Raw genomic sequence first — 25551 nt, 5'->3', positions numbered from 1 at the left:
TCCTATATTTCCCTCCGATAATATAGATAAGAAAGTTAATTAACTTTGACCATTCCCGATATTTTATCGTCTACCCTCTCTGTCCTTTCGTTGCGAAGACTACGATTACATTTTGCGTAACACGTTCTCAATTGAAACTGTGCGCGAGGGAAACGAGGGTTGAGTCCGATGCAACGGCTGCAATTTGGAACAAGCGGACGTAGGCGAAAAGGAGTTTTATGAAAGTTTAGAGACGACTTACGGGAAAACGTTAAGGAGAACAGTGATAACCTCTTTTCAACTTTCTTCCGACACCCTAGGAAAATTCATAAATTAATAGATACATAGAGAAAGTATACCAGTAAAACGATGCTATCATAAGGGACTATACTATCCCTATGGGCGAGTGCTAACTTTGACGATAACTTATCTAAAATAGTTTCAAAGAGAGATGTTCACGAAATTCTCCAAATTTTCGACATCGTAAAATAGGGCTAGACTGAACAGGACCTCGAGTTTTCTTAAGTTACAATGAACGCTCGCGATAATTCGCAAAATCGTAAAGTATTTCTCTATGAGAAGAGTTTCAATGAGAATAAAATGATACCTTACCGACTGACTAACCAATCTATCTATCAAGGTAATATCTATATTAAAAAATCATCAAGAATAATATAATGCTCTAATAATTTCGATAATACCGTACTGACCGATATCTCTTTTCCAAATATATGTAGATAAATACTTATCTACCTATGATCCTTCATTCAAATTAAAAGGATTCGCGATATGCTCTCTCTCTCTCTCTCTCTCTCTCTCTCTCTCCCCCTCTTTCTCTTTATTTTTTTTTCGTAAAGAAAAAGTTGGGATAGTTTGGATCTAACGGTGATTCGGTTGCTTCGCGAAGAAACGAGGAAAACTTGGAAGATTCGTCCGGGAGGAGTTCTTGAATTGGAATGGAAAAGGAACGGGAAGAGTTCTAATCGATTAGACATCCGGAGCAAAACTCCTTGGTGCTTGCCAATTTCAGTGGTACTTCGCGTCTTGTAACCTACAGTACAAGTTTCCGCGCTTTTCTTTCCTTCTCTCTTTCTTTACGAGGCCGAATGCAATAGGAGAAAAGAAGAAATTGCCAAAGTAGTACATTGTCGAATCTGTCTTTCTTTCTCACTCTCTCTTTTTCTCTTCTCTTCTACAAACGAATTCCTTCCTAACGAACGTTTCTCTCTCTCTCTCTCTCTCTCTCTCTCTCTCTCTCTCTCTCTCTCTCTCCCTCTCTCTCTCTCTCCCTCCCTCTCTCTCTCTCTCTCTTTCATTCTCCTTCTATTTCTCTTTCTCTCTCGACGAACAACAAAGTTCGAACGCGAAATAACGATTTTATCTGAAGTTTTCGTCATGGAGAGGAAAAAGGAGAAGAAGAGAGAAAGTGAGAGACAAGAAGAGTGTGTGAGAAAGAGAGAAGTTGGGTGGACAAAAATCATACTCAAAATTCGATATTCCCTAATTAATTTCCATAATTAACGAGACCGAGTACTCGTACGACTTTTCTCCTAACAAGCATTCGTTTTCTCGTGGAAATTACAAAATTAGAGCGTCATGATTGCCATTCTGCTCGAAGATTCGACAAATAAAATCTCGGAAACAATTATCGTTATTTTCCACGAAAGGTTCCTCTCGACTATTTATTCAACCTTAGAGTAGAAACTTTGATATTCCACTTCCCACTTGTAAAATAATTAATTAATCATTAAACCTGTATAAGTTTGCGAATTTACGTCGCTAGGAGCGATCTTTTTGAAGGGCCTTTTTCTTGCTTCGCAGAGTGGAAAATCTTTTATTTAATCATTATTCAAGACTTCAAGACTTCTTTTCTTTTATCCTTTTCTCATCAACTTGCTTCTCTCTGTCTGTCTTCCTTTTTCTCTACTCGCACCTTTTCCCTGATAACATCCATTGCCCTATTTACTTGTTCCGCGACAAACTTTATCCGAAAGAAAAATCTATTAAAAAGAAAAAAAAAAAAAAGAAAAAGAAAAAAGAGTGTAGAAAATCGACGTTGCAATGTTTTTATTAAATTTACTTTCAACGTATCAGAAACTCGTTGTCATTAAAAATAAAAAAATAAAAAAAAAACGAGAGAGAGAGAAAAAACAGTAACTTTATTCGATTATATGGTCAGTAGGTTCGGTTCCGCAAGCGTTACGCGAATAAAGAAACTTTACTATATATATTATAGAGGTTTACATAATGAAGGAGTAGCGGGTTAAGGGGAAGGGAATGTAAAGCACAGCCCGTACCAGGGCGAAACATTTCTCTCCAGAATGTGTCGGATGATAAAATACCGCGTAAATAAACTTTAAACGATGTAGTTTTTCGACTGCACAAGTAAAATATGTGAATTTTGCTCGACTATTTTAAATGTACATATATATATATATATATATATATATATATGTATGTATATATATTATATCTATATGTATATATGACTATTGTAAAATAAAGATGACGAATTAACCTACTCAATGTTTTCTATATTTCAACGGGCTTACACAAACAAGATCACGTAAATAGCTATTTAAACACCTTTACAAGCAAAAACTTAAACATCGCATAATTTATATAATGAAAAAGTAGACAGAGTAGATAAAGATGCTGCAAGAGAAATAACTATAAATGTATTAAGAATAGTTACAGTCTTTAGACGCAAAGTTAAAAGATTACTATGAAGATTAGCAATAGATATATGTTTATATTACGTAAGACTTGGGATATGTAATATATGATATTCAACAAAGTTAAACCAACTGTAAAAAAATTGAGGAATATTATCATGACAGCAAAAAGAAGAAGGGAAAGGGGGAGAGAGAGAGAGAGAGAGAGAGAACAGTGTAATAACGAGACTTCTAATAGAACATACTACTAGTTTAACATCATCATACATATTTAAACAGAAAAGTCAAACAAAGTAGAAAGATTACGACAAGTATTTAACATATATTAATATATCACAGATCAATGGTATGCAAAAAATGAAAACACATCCTTGTAAAATTGTTCAGAAATATTAAATAACGATAAATAAAATTTAAATATATTAATAAACTTTCGCAAAAGTCTTGATATATTGGAGAAAATATAAAGTATCTGTAAGTAGATATCGACAATAAGCATAGTCATAATTTGTTTTAAAAAATAAAGTAAAAGGAAAAAAAAAAAAAAAGAAAAATTTCTAAGAAGAGATAAAAGTCATTGAATTAAGTTCTCGTTTCTTCGCTTCTCGTTCTCTTTTTCGAACAAGTTGTCTGACAATTGCAACGATCGTGTTCGTCGTTCCATATCGATCGGAACGAAACGAGCACAACTATATTTTCCGATGCTTTAAGCTATCCTTTAAAAAGACATATTTTCTCTCGCTAACCTCTAATAGCCCTATCGTCATATCTCCAACCCTCCTAGCAGTTATCGTTGATCGAACGACCAGTTTCATTCTAGCCTTACATCATTTTTATGCTCACTATATTTCTGAGATCGGTCAAAATGTTCAGACACGAATGATGCATTATTTAGAATGCAATTTGGTCGAAACCACTGAACCATCTCGGTTGGTCGCGGTCAAAAGCAAACGAGAAATAAAAATACTACATAAAGACGGTATACACATAGGACCAATGTACATATTTGATTACGTTAGTAATATGTGTACATGTATATATGTGTGTATCTATATAATATGTACAGAAAAAATATATATATATACTTTCTAATGGATAAAAGCTTCTACGGAAAATCGATAGCATTGAATTCGATTACTTTTACATTTACTTTGAATTACTCCACCTCTTTTTCTCTTTCTCTCTTCTTTTCGTGTGTGTGTGCGTGTGTGTGTGTGTGCGTTGAAAAAAGAAGAATAGGTATTTGAGAGAAGAGTACAAGCTTTAAAATTCATTGAACTACCGCGCAACGAGAACCCTTTTCCCTATTTTCCTCTCAACGCGAGGTGTGGTGCATGAATCGCATATGTGCTGAGAGATTGCATTATTTAAATGTAATTTCTTCTTCGATCGTCAACAAGAGCCAACTAGATAAGCTTTAAGTCGTAACCTAGTCGTAACCTGCTCGTAATAATCCTGTCGCGTAAACTCCGTAGTATCTTAGTCGTTTATTTAACAAGAAAGATATTTTTTATACCGTCCTATTTTATCTAGTACCATCCTTCCCGACGAATACGTTTCTCTTACTCTCTTGATCTGAAAATAATTTTAATATACGAATATAAAATGAAGTTTTCGATTCATTTGTAGAAAGAAGCTCAAATGACACGATCAAAAGACGAGTGTTTCCTCCCCTCGAATACGGAGTAATTGAAAGACCGTGTTGAGGTCGTTAATCCATCCTAAATTACGTTCTCGGTGTTACTTCGGGCCCTTCTTTACGACCCTTATACACAAACACAGCTTTTTGGGATTAAACACGCCACATCCCCTCTCCTTCCACCACTCTCTCTCACCTCCTCCTCCTCCGCCCCCACCTCATCCCACGAGACTCATTAACGATCGTGAGTTAATTAAGCACGACGATAAATTACCACTCGATTATACGTGCCTAGAAAGTCTTCGAAAGGACTTCCGTGCGTGATCGAACGCTAATCCTTTCTCGATTTACTTTTTCTTTTCAATTCGAGAAATGAATTTACGTATTCCTTTCTCATAAAATTTAGCGTCACGTAAGCTTGTTTAAAAAAAAAAAAAAACAAAAAAGAAAAAAAAAGCGTAAAGGAAAAAACAAATAACGAAAAAAGTGTTCTCTTTTAACTTTGACCACGCCGACGACTAATCGACATTTACTTTTCTTTGAACTAGCTACGAAATGATCGTTGTAAAAGTTTAAAATGAACGAGAGAGAGACAGAGAGAGAGAGAGAAAGAGAGAGATGTCCGACTGGTGGAGACCCTTACGCTCGGACTCCTGCGGTTTATGGCGTTAATTTAATCTGCATTTGAATTTAATTAAAATACGAGTGCACGGACGCGAAATACGCCCGCCGTTGACAACTTTATGCAAATTGAAGCGGAGCTTGGAATCGAAGCAACGTAAGTACTAATTTATGCTTCTCCGACTACGAAGACGTAAGCTCAATTTGTATATGTATATATATATATATATATATGTATGTATGTATGTGTGTGTGTGTATGTGTGTGTGTACATATATAAATACATATATGTATGTTTAAACTTTTAGTCTCTTTAAAATCAGGTTTATGTTGCTCTTATCGACATTCCATTTACTACTTTTTTTTTATATCTAAAACTCTTGATATTCGAGCTTACCAATTCTTCTATCTGTCTCTCCCCCTCCTCTCTCTCTCTCTCTCTCTCTCTCTCTCTCTCTCTCTCTCTCTCTCTCTCTCTCTCTCTCTGCTATAAAAAAATAAAGAACAAAAAGAACAATAATAACAACAATCTCGATCAAATTTATCTTGGCACGTATACAAGAGAACACGATGAACGGTCTCGTAGATGAATGAAGAGGAGAGAGAGAGAGAAAAAGATGGAACGTATTCGTAATCTGATGGGAACGTACGTACGTACGTACGTACATACGTATGAAAAATGCATGCAACTGGAAGGATCGTTATGCTAATCCTCGAGTACGGACACGCCAGTTTTATATACAAAACGACGTGTGTCGATTCATAGTTACGTCCTTTATACAAACACACAAACGAGAATCTAACCACACATCGATGGTAATTAAAACTGTCCGTTGTATTTACACACCGAATGAATAATTCGCCTCCATTCGACATTGTTTTCGTCTTACCTTTATGTTTTTCATTATACAAACGTCTAAGTATTCGTCTAACGTATCTTCGTATCTAGTTTAATTACTTTCGATCGTCTTGAACATTATTAATATTTCAGAAAATTGATTAATATTTAAGAGAAGAAAACGATACAACGAACTAAAATGAACACTCTCGTTTCGCAATTAAACCTAATACATGTGCTTATATCTTTTTGACGAAATAAAATTAAAAGAAAAGAAAAGCTTAACTTAACTATATAAATCGAGCTTCGAATTCGAATATTTTTTATAGTGACGAAAAGAAAAAGGAAAAGGAAAGAAAGAAAAAAAAAATTAGAAACAGGATCGAACGTAACATAACGTCAGAAAATTACAGTTCTCCTTGGTGGCATATACGAAGCGTACTATGTAAGTTACTGGGCGGAGTCCAAGCGGATGTTGATACCGCGCTTAATAAAATGGCCGAGTCCTTTATAAAACAAGGCAAGGTTTCTGTACGGTCGTTGGACGATCAAATGATAATTTTCGCTTAACTTTAGCCATTGTGTAAACACGGTAGCGAGATTATTATTAATGCACGGTAAAATCAGCGTGAGGCTCTTTGTGTTACGTAATCTTTGGTCCTATTTCGACATGAAAAGCCCTATTCTGCTCCTTCCTTCCTTCCTTTCTTCTTCTTTCCTTCTGTTTTCTTCTCTTTTCCTTTCTTTTGTCATTTACCTCGTACCGCGTTAGAAAAGCAAATTTGACGATTCGAACACCTCAAACGAGAACGAATAGCACGTTAAATAACGATTTCGTTTTCGCCGGATGGACTTCAGAGTTTGGTACTTGGTTTTCATTATTACGAGAAGCGTTATTCCGGCAGGTGCTCGAGACTAACGACCGTTTAATTATTCAGCTTTAATTGCGAGCCTCTTATTAACGGCGTACGTGCATTACGCGCGATACGCTTCCATTTCGAGCGAACTCCGGACGAGCGAGTAATTCGTTTCCTTCTTTTCCGGAAAATTATATCGTCCTTGCCGGTAGTTTTGCGTTTTCGTTTCGCCGAACTGTTTTTCTCGAATATTAAGCGCAGATATACGTATCTATATGAGAACGCAGGTGATATGTAAACATATATATATATATATATATATATATATATATATATATACGCATGAATTTTCGGAGTAACCTTTAAAGTTAAAGAATTCAAAGTTACACATTTATCTTCAGTTTTACGTTTCATCAATCGCTAATCGTATAAGAATCCTAACGTCCATGATAAAATATCTACCTTCTTCTTCTAAATAATTTTATATATTACGCATAATAAATATTAATTTTATATAATATTTAACCTATCTATACTTAAATATAACGTTAAATCGCTTTATCGTTAATAAGTAGTACGTATTAATTTCATATATCTTAAAACGGGTTCAACTATCAATATATTAAAAATTATTGTAGTTTGACTTACGTATGGAGAAGAGTGAGATCGTAATCTGGCTTCCACTGAGTTTAATAAAACCATAATAGAATAACACTACCAATTAAGAAGATATTATTTAGTTTAATTATAACGATATAACGAGATGTTCATCTCTCCGCGTCTCGGCACATACTACGTACTTACTCGTGCCAGTTTATACGGGTTTCGTCGATGATAAACAACAAAAGGAAAGAAACAAAACAAAGCAAAACAAATGCCTGGAGAATTTCCGAGAAAAGCACGAAGCAAAGGTCTTCGAGCGACAAAGAAAAATAAAAAGGACAACAACTGTCTGTCGCTTTATTCGAAAATAGAAATGTAAATATTTTGCTTTTTATGTAAGACAGTGTAAACGTCCGGTCACGTTAACGCGTTGCTCTTTTATAAATGAGGTCATTTTCAATACACATTTATGAATTGAAATTAATTTCAATAATACTGTTTTTTTTTTTATAGGTTTCAATAATTATGCAAAGACAATATACAATTGCAAGGATATTATACTTGTTATGTAATCATTTTAAATAAAATGATTTTTAATTCTAAAGTGAATATACGTAGATTATTAAAATAATATTTGATTTGAAATGTTAATAAATTGAAAATGTTTAATGATAGTATCATTAATTATACTTTATATCCTATCTCTGTTTTTAAGAGGATTGTTTAACCGAGGATTGACAATAGAAAATTAATTAAAAAAAAAAAAAAAAATTATCGTTTTTAAGTAAAGATTAATCCAATTATTCGATCTAAAAATACTCATAAAAAATTCGAATCTATTCGTCCAAGATTCGAATGTATTTGTAAATACCGTTTATCAAAATGTAAATTAAAAAGAAAAAAAAACCTATTTCAAAATAATATACATACGGACTTCATTTATATGGGATGAAATAAAGTATTATTTACTACGATAATCGCATATTTTTTGTATACTTTTTAAATCGATTTATTTTCAACGAATCGAAAAATAATTAATCTTCTCGCTACGATAATCCTGCGTGTCAGAACATCCCAACACTGAATAGATATTTGACGCATTTTATACCACCAATCGACAGGTGTTTTTTAATTTCATTTTTATTAGTTAATATCAGAGATCTGATTTTCCCATTATTCTAATATAATACCTACGTGCAATATACGATCGCGATAAAAAAATATTCGCATAGCTTCTTATTAATAAATTTATATCTTTATATTAAACAAATAATAATTATTAAATACATTTGTAAATAATATTAAATGCATCCGATATTCTTATAAAAAAAAATAAGATTAATAATATATTCAAAGATATAAAAAAAAATATATAAAATGAAGAGCAACTGTGGCTATATTTATAAATATTGAAAATTCTATCAAATTGATGGGAAATATGATAAATTTTCACGGAATAAACGAGAAATAAGATTATTTTTAATCTCGATTACTTTTAATCGATATACTTCGTGCGATATACGATATTACCAGTATATCGAATTGAAAAGATACCTCCGAAAAAAAAAAGAAAAAAAAACCGAAAAAAAGAAAATAAAAAGACGAAGGACGATCTCTATTAACGTCTGTCAAAGACAGTAGCAATAATTTTTTTTTTTTTGACAACGAATGAAGAACTATATTAATTTTTATATCTTTTTATCCTACGAATGATTGTATAAAATTTTATTCTATTATGAAACGACGTCGACTGGACTTCGATCCTTCGACAGATTTGACATTTTATTGAAAATAATAACAATCGAGAATAAATAATCGAGAAGGAAGTTTCATTCGTTCCGAAAAAGAAAAAAAGTAAAGAGAAGAAAAAAAAAATAAAAAAATCCACCTACGTTTATTTTCTCCTCTACTATTTCAATCCTTTTTCTATTTCTTTCTTTTTCTTTTTTGTCGAGATATACGAAGATCATCCACGCACAATTTTACGAATTATTCGACGCGACAGCTTATTGTCAGACATCGTGAACAGCTGTCGATAATCGAGACGAGTCTTTCGTTAACACAGAGGCTCTAGTTAAAGCTCGTCGTTATCGGCAATTCCTCTTTCTTTTTATCGATTCTTTTTCTATATTCTTCCTATGACGTTCGAATGTCTGACATACGAAAGGAAAAAAGGAAGGAAAAACGAAGTATCATAAAAGAAAAAAAAAAAGAAATAATAAAAAGATAAAAAAAGGGGAGAGAGAAAGAGAGAGAGAGGTCTAGTAAGAAATTATTTTCATTTGTCAAGCGATAAAACTCATTTTTATGATACGCACAACAGACTAAACAAAACGAACTCTATCCGTGTCCTTACTGCGACGATAGAAACGATAAAAACGAGAAGAACCAATTAAATTAAACTCATTAGCACGCTTAGGTACTTCCGGAGATATCGAAAAGAGTCTCATCTTTTATGGGTTCTTTTATCCTTTTTCTCTCTCTCTCTCTCTCTCTCTCTCTCTTTTTTTTCATTTTTTCAGTATCATTTTTTTTCTTCTCTTTTCTTCTTTGTTTTGAAGCACTCTCTCCCTCTCTCTCTCTCTCTCTCTCTCTCTCTCTCTCTCTCTCTCTCTCTCTCTCTCTTTCTCTTTAATTTCATCCAATAGCTCGAAGTTTTCTACGCGTTTGTACTAAAGAAAGAAAAAAAAAAAAAGGGAAAAAAAAAATAATCAAGAAAATCGAAGTCAAAATTTAATTTAAAGCTGCAATAAACCGCTGAACTTTTTATATCATGAATTTCATCTTCGAGTTCATCTTTACGCTTCGAGATTTTTCAGGATATTTCAATCAAAAGTTCGAATAAATTAATTAATCGTGAACGACGATCTCTTCCAATCGTATGATCATTTTCTTTCATCTTTGAACTCCTCGTAAGAGACATCTTCGCGGTTTCGACTTTTTTTCAAGCATGAATTAATAAAAGGATAAAAAGATGGACGAACAAACGGAAATGAAAGAAGAAGATTTTTGGGAAGGTAAGTTTTACCGTACAGAAGATGACTTATGATGTTACATAGAAAGAAAGGAAAAATATATATATATAGAGAGAGAGAGAGTGAGAAAGAAAGAGAGAAACAGAAAGGAAAACTCAAAGGAGAATATATATATATATATCCAAATGGATTTGAACTAGTCTCGAGCTTTGTGCGATAAGATCACTGAGAAGCATACAATGTTGAAATTATCTCGAGTCTTCGTTCTCTATCTCTTGCACGTATGCCAAGAGATGAAAACGGGAAACTGAGAGACAGAGAAAGAGAAAGAGAGAGGAAGAGGGAGAGAGAGAAAGAGAGAGAAACATCTATAAGACAGCATCGTTGTACCGAAACCACTTTCCTCTTCACCACGTTGCGTCCATTTCGCCCGAACGAATTTATCCTGCGCCCGGATTTCTGTTGTCTCTTTAGGCTCATTATCAAATACACCTCACTCGCTGAATTGCCTTGTTTCTCTTTCTCTTGTTCTATTTCCTCGTCTCTCTCTCTCTCTCTCTCGTTCTATTTCTCCCTGTATCTCTGTCTCTCTTTCTCTTTCTCTCTTTCGTCCCTTGACTCCTATCCCCCTTTCACAATTTTCCTTTGTGTCTGAAATGATCTTGCGTCTCGATTTATAAGACCGAGTGATATGAGAGCGAGTCAGCAAAAGTAGCAACGGTATCACCATCAAGCAACCCCTTCTAGTACCGTCGGTGTTCGTAATGGTGGTGGTAGCGGTGGTTATTTGTCTCTCGAGAGTTATAATACTCGCTTTACTACTCCTCGTAAAGAAGCGCTTTTGCGCTAAATAAACTCCATCGAAATGGGTAGGAAGGAAGGAGGTTGCAAAATACATCCCGTTAGCCTCTCGAGAAGCTAATAAAAAGGCTTTTAATATTAGTACATCGCAGAAGCGTTAGGAAAGAGAGAAAGAGAGAGAGAGAGAGAGAGTGAGTCAACCGGTTTGATTTCAATTTCGTTAAATTCACCTTTCTTCACGGTTAAGAATCAACTAGGACAGAAATTACATATTTAAGATATAAGAGGTATTGTGATTCCTCGAGCGAAAACTTTCATCAAAGTGCCATAATATCAGGAAATAAATATTTATTTATAAATCGTTCAACGTACCAGCGTCCGAAAGTTTTGAACTTTCGAACACGTTGCCGACGTGGAAGGAATGAACGTACCGGAGAGTTGGCGAAGTTCATTCAATCTGTGTACTTGACACATAGTTTCCAGCGGCGCAGACGGAGACGTACCACTACGCTATGCGGATAGATTAAACAATTACATCCTCAAGTTCCTAGATTCCCGGGATTTCGGGTCAGGTCAAATGACCAAAAGTGGTTTCGCAATGAAGAGAGAGAGAGAGAGAGAGAGAGAGAGAGAGAGAGAGGGGAAGACAAAGAGACAGAGATAGAGAAACAGAGAGGTATAGAGAGAGAAAGGGAGAGAGAGAGAGAGAGAGAGAGAGAGAGAGAAATGTGTTTGTAACATTCGAAATATTCCTTGGGATAGGAAATTCACTTCAAGGCCCATCTTAGACAGACTCCTTTACAAGTTTAATTATGATTTAAAGGACCGTGAATTTCTCTGGACGTTTAGATGAAAAGAAATATTTCGAACGAACGATAATAACGAAAAGAAATATTTCTTTCGTTCGTTTTATCAAATTTATCATTCCCCACGCAATTCATTTCTTTTAAAACGTTTCAGGACTATAAATCCGAATCACGAAGCTTATTCTCACACGCTCGAAAGGAAGAAAACGATGATAGGTCTAAAGGCAACGGGTTCGTTAGATACCAAACGTCTGCTGCAACCACGAAGCTTGTGCCTTCTTAAAAGGGTTGTAAAACTTTCCGGACATGATCGATCGCCAGACATTATTTATCGTTACGGTACTATCACGTCGAGGTTAGCCTGCCCCTGCCGTATCTCGCTATGAAAAATTCAAATCTCGTACTTTTCGAACTTTCGTCCTCGATTAGATCTCTTTCTTTTTCTTTTTTTTTTTTTAACTTTTTCTATCTTGTACTTACGAAAGGGGTAAAAAAAATCAAATGCGTTCTACAAAATCACAGGAAGTAGTCGATGATCGTCCAATTTGCAACTTTCCATTCAAACAATGGTACAAATTGAATGGATATCAATAATTATTATAGATCAATGAATGAGATGATTGCAATATTTTCATTCCTCTTTTTCTTTCACGTCTCTTTCTCTCTTTTCTTATTATTATTATTATTTTTTTTTTTTACATATACTTGGACAATAGAATTCGGGAAAAAAGAGAACAATCGATATTTCATCGGAACGTGTCGCTCGAGTTTTGTGATAACTCGACACTATATAAATCAACTCTTCGTAACATTCCACGATAGGTCGGTCGATTCGAAGATTCTTTTCTTGGGAAATCCGGAAAGCATAGCTGCCAGCGAATTTCACGTTACCTATCTCGATTGCCGATTAATCTCGCACACGTATTCGTCCCTTTCTACGAGGCACGTATATCGACAGGTCTAAGCAATTTCTTTCGAACCTTCTCAGCTCCTTTCTCTTCTTCCCCCTTTTTTTCTTGCTCCTTCCTTTGGTTCTTTCTCACGTTGAGGTATTGTCAGTATTAAAAATGAAGAGTGAGAGAGAGAGAGAGAGAGAGGGAGAGAGAGAAAAAAGGGAGAAAGAGAAAAAGAGGTGGCACAGCTCGATCACCAGGCTGCACGATGCGAGCTGACGTATGAGAATACGCTTTTTATCTTCTCCGGAATCTATTTAGAAAAATGATCCCTCCCACCATTCCTTAAGCCCTTCAATCTAATACATTAAACATATCTCATATTTTATAATCTCATAATCTCATACGGTTAGAAATAATTTAGAAAGGAGTTAATTAATCCGAGGAAATTAATTAATTAATCCGAAGAAATTGTTGAACGATAACGTATTTAAAGTGGTAGAATTTGATAATAATTTCGCTCGACGAATAGATCTTTAAATTATAAAAAAAATATATATACATAAACTCATACTCGTGGTAACGTAGTGCAATAGTAGTTCATAAAGCAAGAGGTAGAGAGAAACAGCGGAACGAGTTTTGTTTGTCAAAGAGAACCAAGACCGCCGTTGGGACACTACGTTGGTGCAGTATTGTTCGCGAGCAATAACGGAACTCTGAACAATCAGGATGTCCTGAGGAGTGATTTGCAGCTGGACGGATTCCAATTCGGCACTGAGCTTTCGTCAGACAAATCTACTCGTTGCTATTCTCTGATCGATTATTGTAATGAATACCTCGCGGACATACACACACACCTGATATAACGATAAATGGAATTATAAAATAGATCCGAATAAAATTGATATCCTTGTGAATTTCAAATGAATTTTATGATAGTGCCAGGTTTTCGTTTCTTCCGTAAGTTATGGAGCTAATATCGTTCCCTCGGTCCCTACGTATTCTTATCGTATAACAGAAGCTGGACTTTTAATGGCTGCTACTATAAGGAACTAATAGTATTAGCGCTAGCAGACGCTCGAGCTCTGGGAAACAATTAACTTGAAAGGCACATCGAGTCTTTTAGCGAGAGGAGTAGATTACCTGGTATACCTAGCTCGCTGGCTTCGTTAGACGTGGTTATTCACATAGATATATGTAATATCATCCTCGATCGACTGCAAATTCCGTGGCTAACTTATAAAAGCCGTTTCCGGCATTAAAAGCTGTACATAATCGGAAGGGTCTGATATACTTTTTTCTTTATATATATATACACACACACACACACACACACACACAACGTCCTTGCGACTTCGTTCAAGAATTAATAAAGTAAACGTAAAATATAAATTACTATCTCTGTAAATTATTTTACGAAATTACTAAAGATAGTAATAAATATTCTGTTGAATGTTAATGTTTGACTTATCTCCCATTAATCGTTAAAAAATTTTACGATATAAATATCGTAGCGATTAAAACATGGCGAATAATATCGAATTGTTTGCTCTATATAAACAGTCGTGTAGAATCTACGGAAACAGAAGCAGATTTAGAATGAATTGATAACGAGTACAGGAAGAGTATCTTCCTCGGTCGATTATTATAAAAGACAACTGAAAATTTCCTTTTCTAACAAAGCGATCTCGTCGAATAATTTTCTGAATATAATTAGTTCAAATGTTTGTCTCATTGACGAGTAATTCGTAAGAACGAAAAGAACTTTTATTTCTTACATCGTCGAACCCCTAAATACTTTATATTGAATGTATGCGATAACAAATTAAAGAGAAAAAGAAAAATAAAAAAAAAAAAAAAAGAAGATTCTAATGGAATCTTATGCAGTTTTATGCTCGGAAAAATACAACCACTCTTTCGTTCTTTCATATTAGAAGGAAAAAAGAAGACAAAAAAAAAAGAAAAAGAAACAAAGAAACGTGCACATAATTTCCTTTCATTACCAAGGAAAGTACAATGCTACAAATCAGGAGTTAACTACGACGGAAACAAAAGATACGACGGCCTACCGTCGACAAATTTTACTGCTTGCTCCGTTTTCCATTTGTCTTAAGAAAAAAAAAGAGAAAAAAGGAAGGAAGAAAGGAAGAAAGGAAGGAAAGAAGGAGGAAAGGAAGAAATAGATAGATAGATAGACAGATAAATAGAGAGAAAGAGAGAGAGAGAGAGAAAATTGAGAAGAGTTGAACGTGCTTATTTAACGCGTCAAGATCCGCAACTTCATCTCGCGCGAGCGAGCTTTTAAAAAGATAAGAAGTGACTCTTTTAGAATGACAAATTCCACTTTGACGTAATCCGTTCGCCCCTTATTTATTCTCTCAATTCGATCGGCTTTTACTTCTTCGAAAGAAAACCTTCGAAATCCTCAAAGAAAATCCTTTCTTTTTTTGTATTTTCCTTTCCTTTTTTCTAAGTACGAAGTACGCTGTTCAATCCGTTGTAAAAACATTGTAAATGAGAGAAATTTGGTCTCCTCTACGTGTGTACTTTGTCGTAGGGAGATCTGCTTCGGAGGAAAAGACAAAAAAATAATAATAATTAAATAATAAAAGAAAATAAATAAATAAGTAAATGAAAAAAAAAAAAGAAATAAAAAGAGAAAAAAATATAAAAAGAGGATCATGTCGATTCGTGCGAAAGATCAATTCGCTTAACGATCAACATCGGTTAAAATCCGAGAGAATAACGCTAGTTCCGGCTGACTGACTATGCTCTGCTTCAAATCGCTCGTGTATCGTCCCGGTGTAGCCACACGTCGAACCCGAACGGACTACGCGTCACCATTTCTATTGTTTCCAACTGACAGATCGTTATTGCCGAATTAACGCATCGCGAAACAGCCAACGGCAATGTGTCCTCGAATCTAACGGCTCGTGCAACATTCATCGGCCATTGTAACGTGATCGAGAGAATGAGAGAGCAAAAAACAAAAAGAAAGAGAGAGAGAGAGAGAGAGAGAGGCCCCTGGAAAATCGAAGTGACAGCAACCGCAGTGGTGGAGCAACCCGAAGGATTTACCTTGGATACCATCGTCCCAAGAGTGAGTGAGTTGAGTGAGTGAGTGAGCGAGTGTGTGAGTCAGTGAGTACGTCTATGTATGTGCGTGGGTGTGTGTGTGAGAGAGAGAGAGAGAGAGAGAGAGAGAGACTCCTGACGTTTCAGCAGCGAAGCCCTGAACACATAGATCGAGCGACAGCAGCAAGGGTCGAAGCTACATGATTAATTTAATCTAACCCTCCACACCACTCACCGCTCCGTATATGTTCGCTAGGGCCTCGATTGCCCTTCCGGCCTCCTAAAACCGACGCTGCGAGCTCGGTAAACAGCGGCATTATTAATTCTAATGCTATTAAAATTCGATAACCGACCGACCAGATCTCGCCGCTTTCATCCTAGCTACCAGGAACGAGACAGGGAATAAAGTAATGACTTTAGTGTCGTGAGTGAGCTATCCTCCTATACAGGTCGTATTATAGAACGCTTTCACGGATATATACAGTATGTAATATCTAGTTATGCGTATATGTATGCATATATGCTTTGATACACATATATGTCTGTGTATGTTTGTATGTATGTACGTATGTGTGTATGTGTGTGCACTATGCACACACTTATGGCTAATCGTTATATATAAATTATATGTAGACGCTCGACTTTCCAACCACGTATAAATTTAGCGACTAATAATCGAAATAGTCGAAAATTATCGAATAAATCACTTGATTGCACAACGTCGCATAGATAATGCGACCTAGAGTCTGCGGATTGACCTTCAAAGAAAATTACTAGTTTCTATATTGATTTATCACCGGTAATTAATATATTCCTAATGATGGATATTCCTAATGATTGTAGTAAATGTTAAATGAAATAAGAAAAGAGCATGGAGAAGTTCGAATAATTGTAATTTTTTTCTTCTTCTCCTTCTGCTGCTTCTTTTTCAATCTTCTTTCTATTTCAATCTCTTCAATTCGAAACGAAATTCAAAGTTGCGTGTTTTATTAATTAATACAAAGCACAACATTGATATTTCGATCATGAATGTTATTTCTACGTACCTAGCTTATTTGTTTGTGTTAAAATTAAAAATGATATATGCTTTTGTTATCGGAAATAACAAGTTCGCAGAGGCGATGCGTTCTATCACACTTACTTTCAAAATGCAAAGAGAAAAGAAAATTTGATTTACATAATAAAATGTTGCCTTCACACTTTGTAGAAATTCAAGTATGCACTCGACGAGCTCTAATCAGCGTTAGAGAAAGGATACATAAAGCGAGCGTGAACGAGCGAAAGAGAGAGGGGAGAGGTACACTGAGAAAGTCAAATTTGCACGTATTCCTGTCATTCCTTTCATCATAAAGTAATATGTAATCTTCTTTGATAGTTGCAACACGCACTTCCTTTCAGATAGGAAAGCTCTTGTTGTTGATAAAGCTTTATAGATAGCTCTATGCACAAACACGCACGAACATACCTATATACTTCACAAAACACTAACAAAAAGAGGAACATTCGTTTCTCATTCTTTTCTAATCTCTTCGTGTTTTCACGAATTCACTCGTTAAGAAAAATATTCACACGATCTCTTCTACGTACGATCGAAAGAAGAAAAAAGAAGGAGAAGGAAAAAAGAAAAGAAAAAGAATACCTTTTCTTATTCAACGAAAAACAAATGTTCCAAACTTCGTACGTGTTTTCTCTCCTTTCAAATTTCGTATCTCTACCACAGGATTTCTCTCATCAGCGAGGATTCCGTCATGCATCTCGCATCAAAGGTGACATCTACGAGAGGTCACGACGAGAACGCGTTCTCCCATAGCGAAAACGTAAGGTAAGTTGGATCAACTAATTAAAGCGGCGCATATCTGACGGGCCTTGGCGATTAAGACGCTTATGTACGAGAGAGACAGAGACACAGACACAGACAGAGACAGAAGACAGAGACAGAGAGACAGAGAGAGAGAGAGAGAGGAGGAGGAGGAGGAGAGAAGGTAGGAGGTAGGCGAACTTAAGGAGGATGTAATCGTCTTAGGTCCGTAACGACCATCGGAGATGGGTTCTCATTAATCTTGCAACACGCCTGGAGCCGCTTGATATGCGGCCGAGGATCCTATAGGACGCAGCAGCGTGTCGTGTTCGCAGCGACACCACTACCACTAAAATGTTACCTCTATCATCGCTACTATTGCTATCATGAGAAAAGAGACTTTCACCATCGACCTAAGCAATCCTTTGGGAGTTGACGAGAGGCTTTGGGGTCATACGGTAACACTCTATGGTGCATCCCTGGTAACGTCTAGTAAAACCACCGTAACCACCGTCGACGCCATATAATGCATTCCATCCAAGATTAAGTAACCATGTTACCCTAAAGCTTTCCTATTTGCACGCAATGTGCTTGTGAAATCCATGCCATCGAATTTTGACGATTCCTTGATTCGGTTAAAGCTAAAATTTGCACGAGTATCCCGGTGGTGTATTTATATTATAAGTATTTCGAAGAGTTCTCGCAGTAATTTAGATCAGCATAGGAGAATTTAACACGGTTAGAAACGTCTCTCTATTTAGCCAACTCACGGTGCCAAAGATAAGAATAACTTTTATACGTCGAGATTGACTAATCTATGTATATAAAGAAAAACAAAAAAAAACAAAACAAAACAACTCTCGTCGAAATAATATTTAAACTCGTTTACGAGCTTTTCGGACGGTACAGGAATATTTTACTAAAAGACCCTTGAATTTGTTATCTATGCAGTCCCAAGAGAAACTCTCGTAATGGAAAGAGGTGATAGAAGGGAAAAGCGAGGATGGATGGATGGATGGGTGGGTGGTTGGATGAGTGGGTGGGTTTGACTGGTTAGGTGAGTGGTGGAGGAGGAGGAGGGAAATGATACAGAACAGAGACTCGAAAAGTTCGAGATACGTTCTCGATACGCTCTTAAGGCACCTTGTCGCACGACGGTATGTCTTTAAGATTCCTTAGTATTCGTAGCACGGTATGGACGGATAGCTGCGCGTTTCCTTTTCAGTTCCGTGTGTGAATACGATAGAAGAGAGTGAGCAAGAAAGATATTCGATAAGCAAGAGAAGAGAGAAGGAAAATCGAGACTCAGCTAGCTACTCGGATCGTGAACGATAAGTCTCGAGATTCTACCTCTGGTAAGAGTAGATAGAGAGCACCTTTCAGGAACACCAGGAACGTCTTGGATTCGAGATGATAGGCCGAAAAGGATAAGGGAGAAAGAGAGAGAGAAAGAAAGTGAGAAAGAGAGAGAGAGAGAGAGAGAGAGAGAGAGAGAGAGAGAGAGAGAGAGAGAGATGGGTGGATATTCGAGGCAAAGCATTTGAAAACGCCATTACTCTGGCGCGATCCATCTGCCAAGTTTCAAGGACTCGATCTCCTCTTGCTTGCTTCCTTTCCTTGGATCTGCTCAGACCGATCTACTTCTCCTTCCATGTCTCTTCTTACGATGAGATTAACGTGTATACACGAACGGATATACGAGCTCAGGAAACGTAGTACGCGTCAACGAGCGTTTCAACGTTTTAGTACACATACCTTTTCCTTGTGTACTTGATATATGTTCGCGAATATAGGAACTATTTCGATTAATGAAGATGAACCTTCTCTCGATCGTATGAGATATGTAAATTCCTAGAATAACTTTTGGGAAGGTATTACGTTAGATTTCTTTGCTTCGTTGAAGATAAATTACTTTCTTAACGTTGAATAAATGATTGAAATCAGTTCTTACTCTCTCTATATATATATATATTTAATTATTCTAATTGAAATGATCATTGATTTTCAAGTCAAATACGTTTTCGACTTCGCATTTAAGACGATCGATGAAGTTTTATTCCTATATGTTGATCGGAGTTTTTTTTTTTTTTAATCGCGCAAACGTTATTAAAAAATTATATTTATCGTCGATGAAATATAGACCGGAATGTAATTAGATACGTAATTGTTGAAATTGCGAAAAACTAGGAATTTTAAACCCCTTCTCTATACTCCCTTTCCTCCTTATTCCTCCCTTCATTGAATAGCTTCTATTTACCCTGCTACTTGGTGCTCTGACACGAATTATCGGAAATCGACTTTCCATGGAATAGATAGAGGATTATGTGGCGTCACGTGTTTGTTGGCCCTTGGTACTTGTGCAAATCGCAAACAGGTGCAGAATCTACAAATTTCCCATAGCTTTTATACAATCCTATCTGTAAAATGTATCATTACTATTCTAATTGATCGAATTCGAAGAGAAATGCAAATCTTAAATCGACTTCAACAATCTTCTCGAGATAATTAAGACAAATTCGTTCGTAAGTTTTCTCTCTCTCCCTCTCTCTAAAATATATATACAGATATATTTTTTGTTTCCTTATCAGAATCAGAATCGTACTTCTGTGGATTCACTGCGAAGGATTAGGTTATCTATTCGAAATACATTCAACGAATGGAAATTATCGGGATTTGCATAAATCTTCCTTTATCCTCCTTCGCGAACAATTAAGGTTGCAGAGAGTGGTGAGATCGAGGAGTACAAAACAGGCATCCGCTTCGATAATTTCCTATCGGTGGGCTTTCTCTCATTGCGGGCCAATTCGAATGATTTTGCGGAGATAGTAAGAGCTAAGTCGAAGAAGTGGTCGCGACGATGGACACGAGGGGTTGGGATTCGAACGAGTGCTCGATGTGCGGATTAAGTCGAGAGGATACCTACTAAATCAGGAGCTCAGCCAGCTATGTCTGCGGTACCGAAGATAATAACCATTTTGCGCTTCCATAGGCTCTTCGTACACACAAAGAGAAAGAGAAAGAGAGAAAGAGAAAGGGGGAGAGAGAGAGAGAGAGAGAGAGAGAGAGAGAGTGTTCTGTCGTTATAACCGATTTTACAACGACGAGGGTGAGAGAAGAGCCATTCAATTAACTCTATAAAACGTAAATCGAAGCGTCAAACTTCTCCTCTTTCTCTCCCTTTTTCACTCACTTTTTCTCACTCTTTTCTTGCTTCCTTCATGGAACAGAAACCCTTCTTCTCTTTCTTTCTATCTCTTTCTCTCTCTCTCTCTCTCAGCTTTTTTGAGTCACCTTTTAATCCGTGATCTCACGATTACTTCGATTCCACTTAAATTTTTAATCGAATTTAATAATATAAAAAAACTACGATAAGCGACATTACCGAATCATCGAAATCTCGAAATTAATAATTACTTATGGTGATTTCGTTTAAATAAAAAAATCTATGACCATTGTTCAAGATATAAGGATAAAACATTTGATTCCTTCTTGGTTCAATAAATCGAATAAAATCTCGAAAGATCGTTTAAAAAGTGAACAATTCGTGCGATACAAATGACGAGCACACAAATGGCGATTTCTTTATTTTATAGGAAGAGTTTAAAAAGTTGTGTTAGTCGGTGTACCAACAACTGAAGACGTATATAAAATAACTGAGAAATAAAAGACGGCAGGCCGAAACAACGATGATCACACAAGTAACTAACATCAGATTACTTTTTATTTTATTCACTATTACTTTTTATCTTATACATATATATATATATCCCCCTTTATATTGTCGCAAATTTTATTTCCTTTATCTACTTAATTATATAAATCAATAAAAAGTTGTGGGTAACAACTCATAAAATGAGTTCTTCTTCAAAGTAGTATATTTTTATGTTATTTGCGTGATGGTGGAAGAGGGTTGGGGGAGGGGAGGGGGAAGGAAGGAGAGAAACGACCAGAATATAAACCTCCGCCCAAGATATTATAAGAACAGTTTCGTCGGAAAAGTTTCATGATGTATCTCTCTCTTTCTCTCTCTCTCTCTCTCTTTTTATTTTGCTTTTCTTTCCTTTTCTCTTATTTTCTTTTCTCTTTTTTTTTTTTTTTTTTTTTTTTTTTTTCATTACACAGAGAAAAAAGAGGATGATATAACTTTGTAGAGAGAAGATTAAAATTCCAATAACAATAATCGTGACATTCTTTGAGGCGATTCGCTCAAGTGCAGGAAGAAGGGAGAAACCTCGGGAAATGTCCTTTTTCTACTTGACAAATGACGGATGTCGAGACTTCCCGTCTCTTTCTTTCACTCACTTATTCTTTCTCCATCTTTTCATCATCCCTCCCTTTATTTCCTTTTCTTTTTCTTTTTCTTTTTCTCTTTTTCTTTCTCTTTCTTTCTCTCTCTCTCTCTGTATGTCTGTCTCTCTGTCTCTATCTCTATCTCTCTTTCTCTTTTCTTTCTCACGTCACCGCAAGACCATGGTTTCCATTCGGACTGAATTGCCCGCACGAAACAAACCGCTCAATTTGCGGTCCGGCTACCGAATGAATGACTACCCATGGAATTTTAGCGAGTTTACGTATCGGCTCCATCGACCTCGTTTCTCCCCCTCAGTCCACACTATACTTTAGGAGATCTCTCAAACGAGCTCGTTTTTCAAACTACACCAAAAACGAACGTTCGAGGGATCATGTTGTTCGTTTAAAAATTTGTACGTCTCTGTTTTTAAACCGCTCATTTTTTCCCCTCTTTTCTATGGTTACATAAAAAAAAAAAAGAAAAAAAAGAAAAAAAAACGATGAAAATAAAAAAGAGAAAGCGAAAAAGAAAGAGTGAGAAAATGAGAGAAAAAAATGGTGCACGAACGTTAATGGCTTACGCATATGCCGTGTATGTATTTGAATGACTTAATTGCATTACTGCTGGTAGTAAGGGTCATCCAATTTTGCGAATGCAATTTTGAGAATGCAATTTTGCGAATCCGCTTATTGTCGCGGAAAGATAGATGGCCGCGTGAGAAAGATAGATACGTGGGGATATATAAAGAGAGAGAGAGAGAGAGAGAGAGAGAGAGAGAGAGAGAGAGAGAGAGAGAGAGAGAGAGAGAGAGAGAGAGAGAGAGAGAGAGAGAGAAAGAGAGAGAGAGAGGGCAGGAAAGCAAAGATCGAGGGGAGGAAGCCGGTAAAATTTTATTGTCGTTTCTACCGCCCATGGCGAAGCCAATTTTTCTCGCGGAAAGCTTCCGCGTTCCGATAAAGAAACACGAGCACGCTCTTCGAACGTTCTACGATCGAAAATGCTGCTTCCGGCTCCCATTTATATCAATTTGAAGCTTAGCAATTTTTCTAACCTATCGAACTACCATGGTTTAAGATCTCGAAGAGAAAAGGTATGAAAATAAAATAAACATTTTCTTCGAGACTTTCTAGTAAAACTTTTCATTTTTACGCCCGTCTACGATATAACTCTCTCTCTCTCTCTCTCTCTCTCTCTCTCTCTCTCTCTCTCTCTCTCTCTCTCTCTCTCTCTTTCTTTCTCTCTTTTTCTCCATGTCTCTCTCATTTTCACTCTAGGTATCTATTTCTCTTTTCATCTCTCTCTTCCGCTTTTCCACCATTTTTTGTGCTTAACATCTCCGAGAAAGCTCTCATACGCAACTACGTGCGCGCATACCCGAGAACGTTGACGACACGTCCGCAGTTAACTCGTAGAAAAATGAAGTTTGTACGCTGCGTATTCGGTGCTGAATAAAGTTTTACGAGTCGCGAACGTGCTACTATGTGTAGTAGCGATTCTCTTGCAAACGTTGCACCATCGTTCTACCTCTTCCGATGTCAGCCCCGCGATCCTGCCAATTCAATATTTATAAAACTCGAAGAGCGCGATTTTATCGCTCACAATCGTCGTACATATCGAACATAAGTGTGTATATGTGTGCATATATAATATGTGTGTGTGTGTGTGCGTGTGTGCAAATGTTGGAGGATGAAAAGTTTAAAGGTGAACGTAGAAATGTCGGATATGTCCTTTGAGTGTTCAAGGCGAAAGTTATAAAGGGGAAAGAGATAAATTCACTTTATTCAAAATTAATAGAAATAAATTAAATTACTCTTTCCCTCTCTCTTTTTTTTTCTCTCTTTTTGTTTCTCTTTCTTTCTCATTCAATGGAATGCATGTATCATATATGTTCATACATTTTATATATGAGAGAATTGTCAAAGGCATACCGGTTATCTATATAATTTGTTCGTCATCAGCTTTGTTCTTACTATCGTTTAATAAACGTTAATAAATAATATATAAAATAAACGAAGAATTGTAAGAACATATTTTTTCATTAAACTTTGTTTTGTACGCGTCGCGAATATTTGAAAAAAGAGAGAAGGAAAGAAAAAAACGTCTTATACTTAAATCGTATCTTTTTTGTAACTGTGTTATAACAGACTTAACACAAGTTATATTCGTTCCTGAAAAAAAGATTGAACGATTCGCTCGCAACCCAACAATGGTAAAAGGTTTACACTATAGGATGATATACGACATGAAATGGAAGGTTCAATAAGGTCAGTACAGTGGCCATATATTATGTACTTAAAAAAACATACTTCTTCTGACTTGTAAATTGTGATGGATGATTGATTCGACGTACGATTTATCAAATTTTATGACGAAATATTACTCTTAATATCATATCTTATTATTTAATTATAATAAAATTAATTCTTTGTTTAAAGGAATTCGAACGCTTTAAAAGGGTTTTGTTAATAATAACTTTCTCGATGACGTACCAATTCGATAAAATCAAAACATTAATAAATATTCTATCAGTCTTTCGATATCCACTGTACGATCTAATAAAAATTGTTATTAAACAAAAAATGTAATATAACATAAAATTCCTTAAGTCATACGATTCTAGCAGCTTTAACCCACACTTTGTATAATTTACTAACATACGTATATGCATAATACTATTATGCGAATTCTGGTTAAACTAATGTATAATTTATGTACTTAAAGTACGTACCTTATCGATCCGTATAATCATCCAAAAACAGTTACCTATTAAATTTTACTTCGGATCGGACGTTAACGATTTAATAAAAGCTTGTACTTATAAATGGATAATCTTTAAAATTTGCTAACTAAATTGGTCAAAGAATAGCGAAAAACTAGTTAAAGATTATAAAATGGCGATTCTTGTGTTCTGTCGTAGGAATTCGTGTATCGGATCTTTCGTAGAAACGAAAAACACGATCTGCCGTTCAAGGAATCCTGTTCAGTTCTTTTTTTTTTTTTTCTTTTCGAGAACTACCACCGAGATTCCCGTGGTAGGCAGCAGCAGCTTTAAAACTTCGGATTTCAAGGAATGCCCACGAGTAACGCGTCCGCGCGCTATCCCATATATCTACCGACGAATCGATCCCTCTCGATTTCTTTTCTTTCTTTCTCTTCTCTTCTCTTCTGTTCTCTTCTCTTCTCATCTCTTCACTTTTTCCATTCTCTTTATCTCTTTCTTTCTCTCTCTTCTTTTTGGAATGTAATCGAAACAAGGTCGAAACGGGACATCGCTGTTTATCGGTGATCTCTCGTAACTAACATGGATCCACCAAGTATTCCGATTTTATCCACGGTGTAAGTAGAAAATTTAAAAAAAAGAACAAAATAAAAAGACGACTTTTTTTTTTAATATTTACGCATTCCAAATAGTAGTAGATTGTTGATTTATTAAAAAAATAAATAAATAAATAAAAAATATGAAAAACACGAGAAATGGTCGTTTCTATGGGGTTATATATTCAAGAAATACCCGATGTATTATATACCACGTGTATATCTGCGAAGGTTAAAGGCCGAAACACGTAAGTCTACTGTACAGCTACGATTTAATAACGAGAACGAAGCGCAATCGATCCGTGCAAGACCCCTACATTAAACTTACCGAGTGCGAACTCCGAGTTCCGACCGAGTTTCTCGTTGTTAAAAGCAAAATTATTAA

At 35.9% G+C, this 25551-nt stretch overlaps 1 protein-coding gene across 4 annotated transcripts in view; it reads right to left on the bottom strand.

Moving 5' to 3' along the window:
• LOC122631419 (putative polypeptide N-acetylgalactosaminyltransferase 9) overlaps positions 1-25551 on the bottom strand; it is a 167188-nt gene that overhangs the window by 112102 nt on the left and 29535 nt on the right. The window contains exon 1 of one of the 4 annotated variants that reach the window (XM_043817076.1): positions 7258-7652. The exons of the other annotated variants lie outside the window; for them this stretch is intronic. The gene's annotated coding sequence lies outside the window, so the exon portion shown is untranslated. Of the gene's footprint in view, positions 1-7257; positions 7653-25551 lie in introns of those variants that run through there. 4 annotated transcript variants of the gene reach the window in all.

The sequence above is a fragment of the Vespula pensylvanica genome, chromosome 9 (genome assembly GCF_014466175.1).
Source record: "Vespula pensylvanica isolate Volc-1 chromosome 9, ASM1446617v1, whole genome shotgun sequence".
NCBI classification, from domain to species: domain Eukaryota; kingdom Metazoa; phylum Arthropoda; class Insecta; order Hymenoptera; family Vespidae; genus Vespula; species Vespula pensylvanica.
The sequence above is the reverse complement of the archived record's forward strand: the minus strand, read 5'-3'. Positions and strand labels throughout refer to the sequence as shown.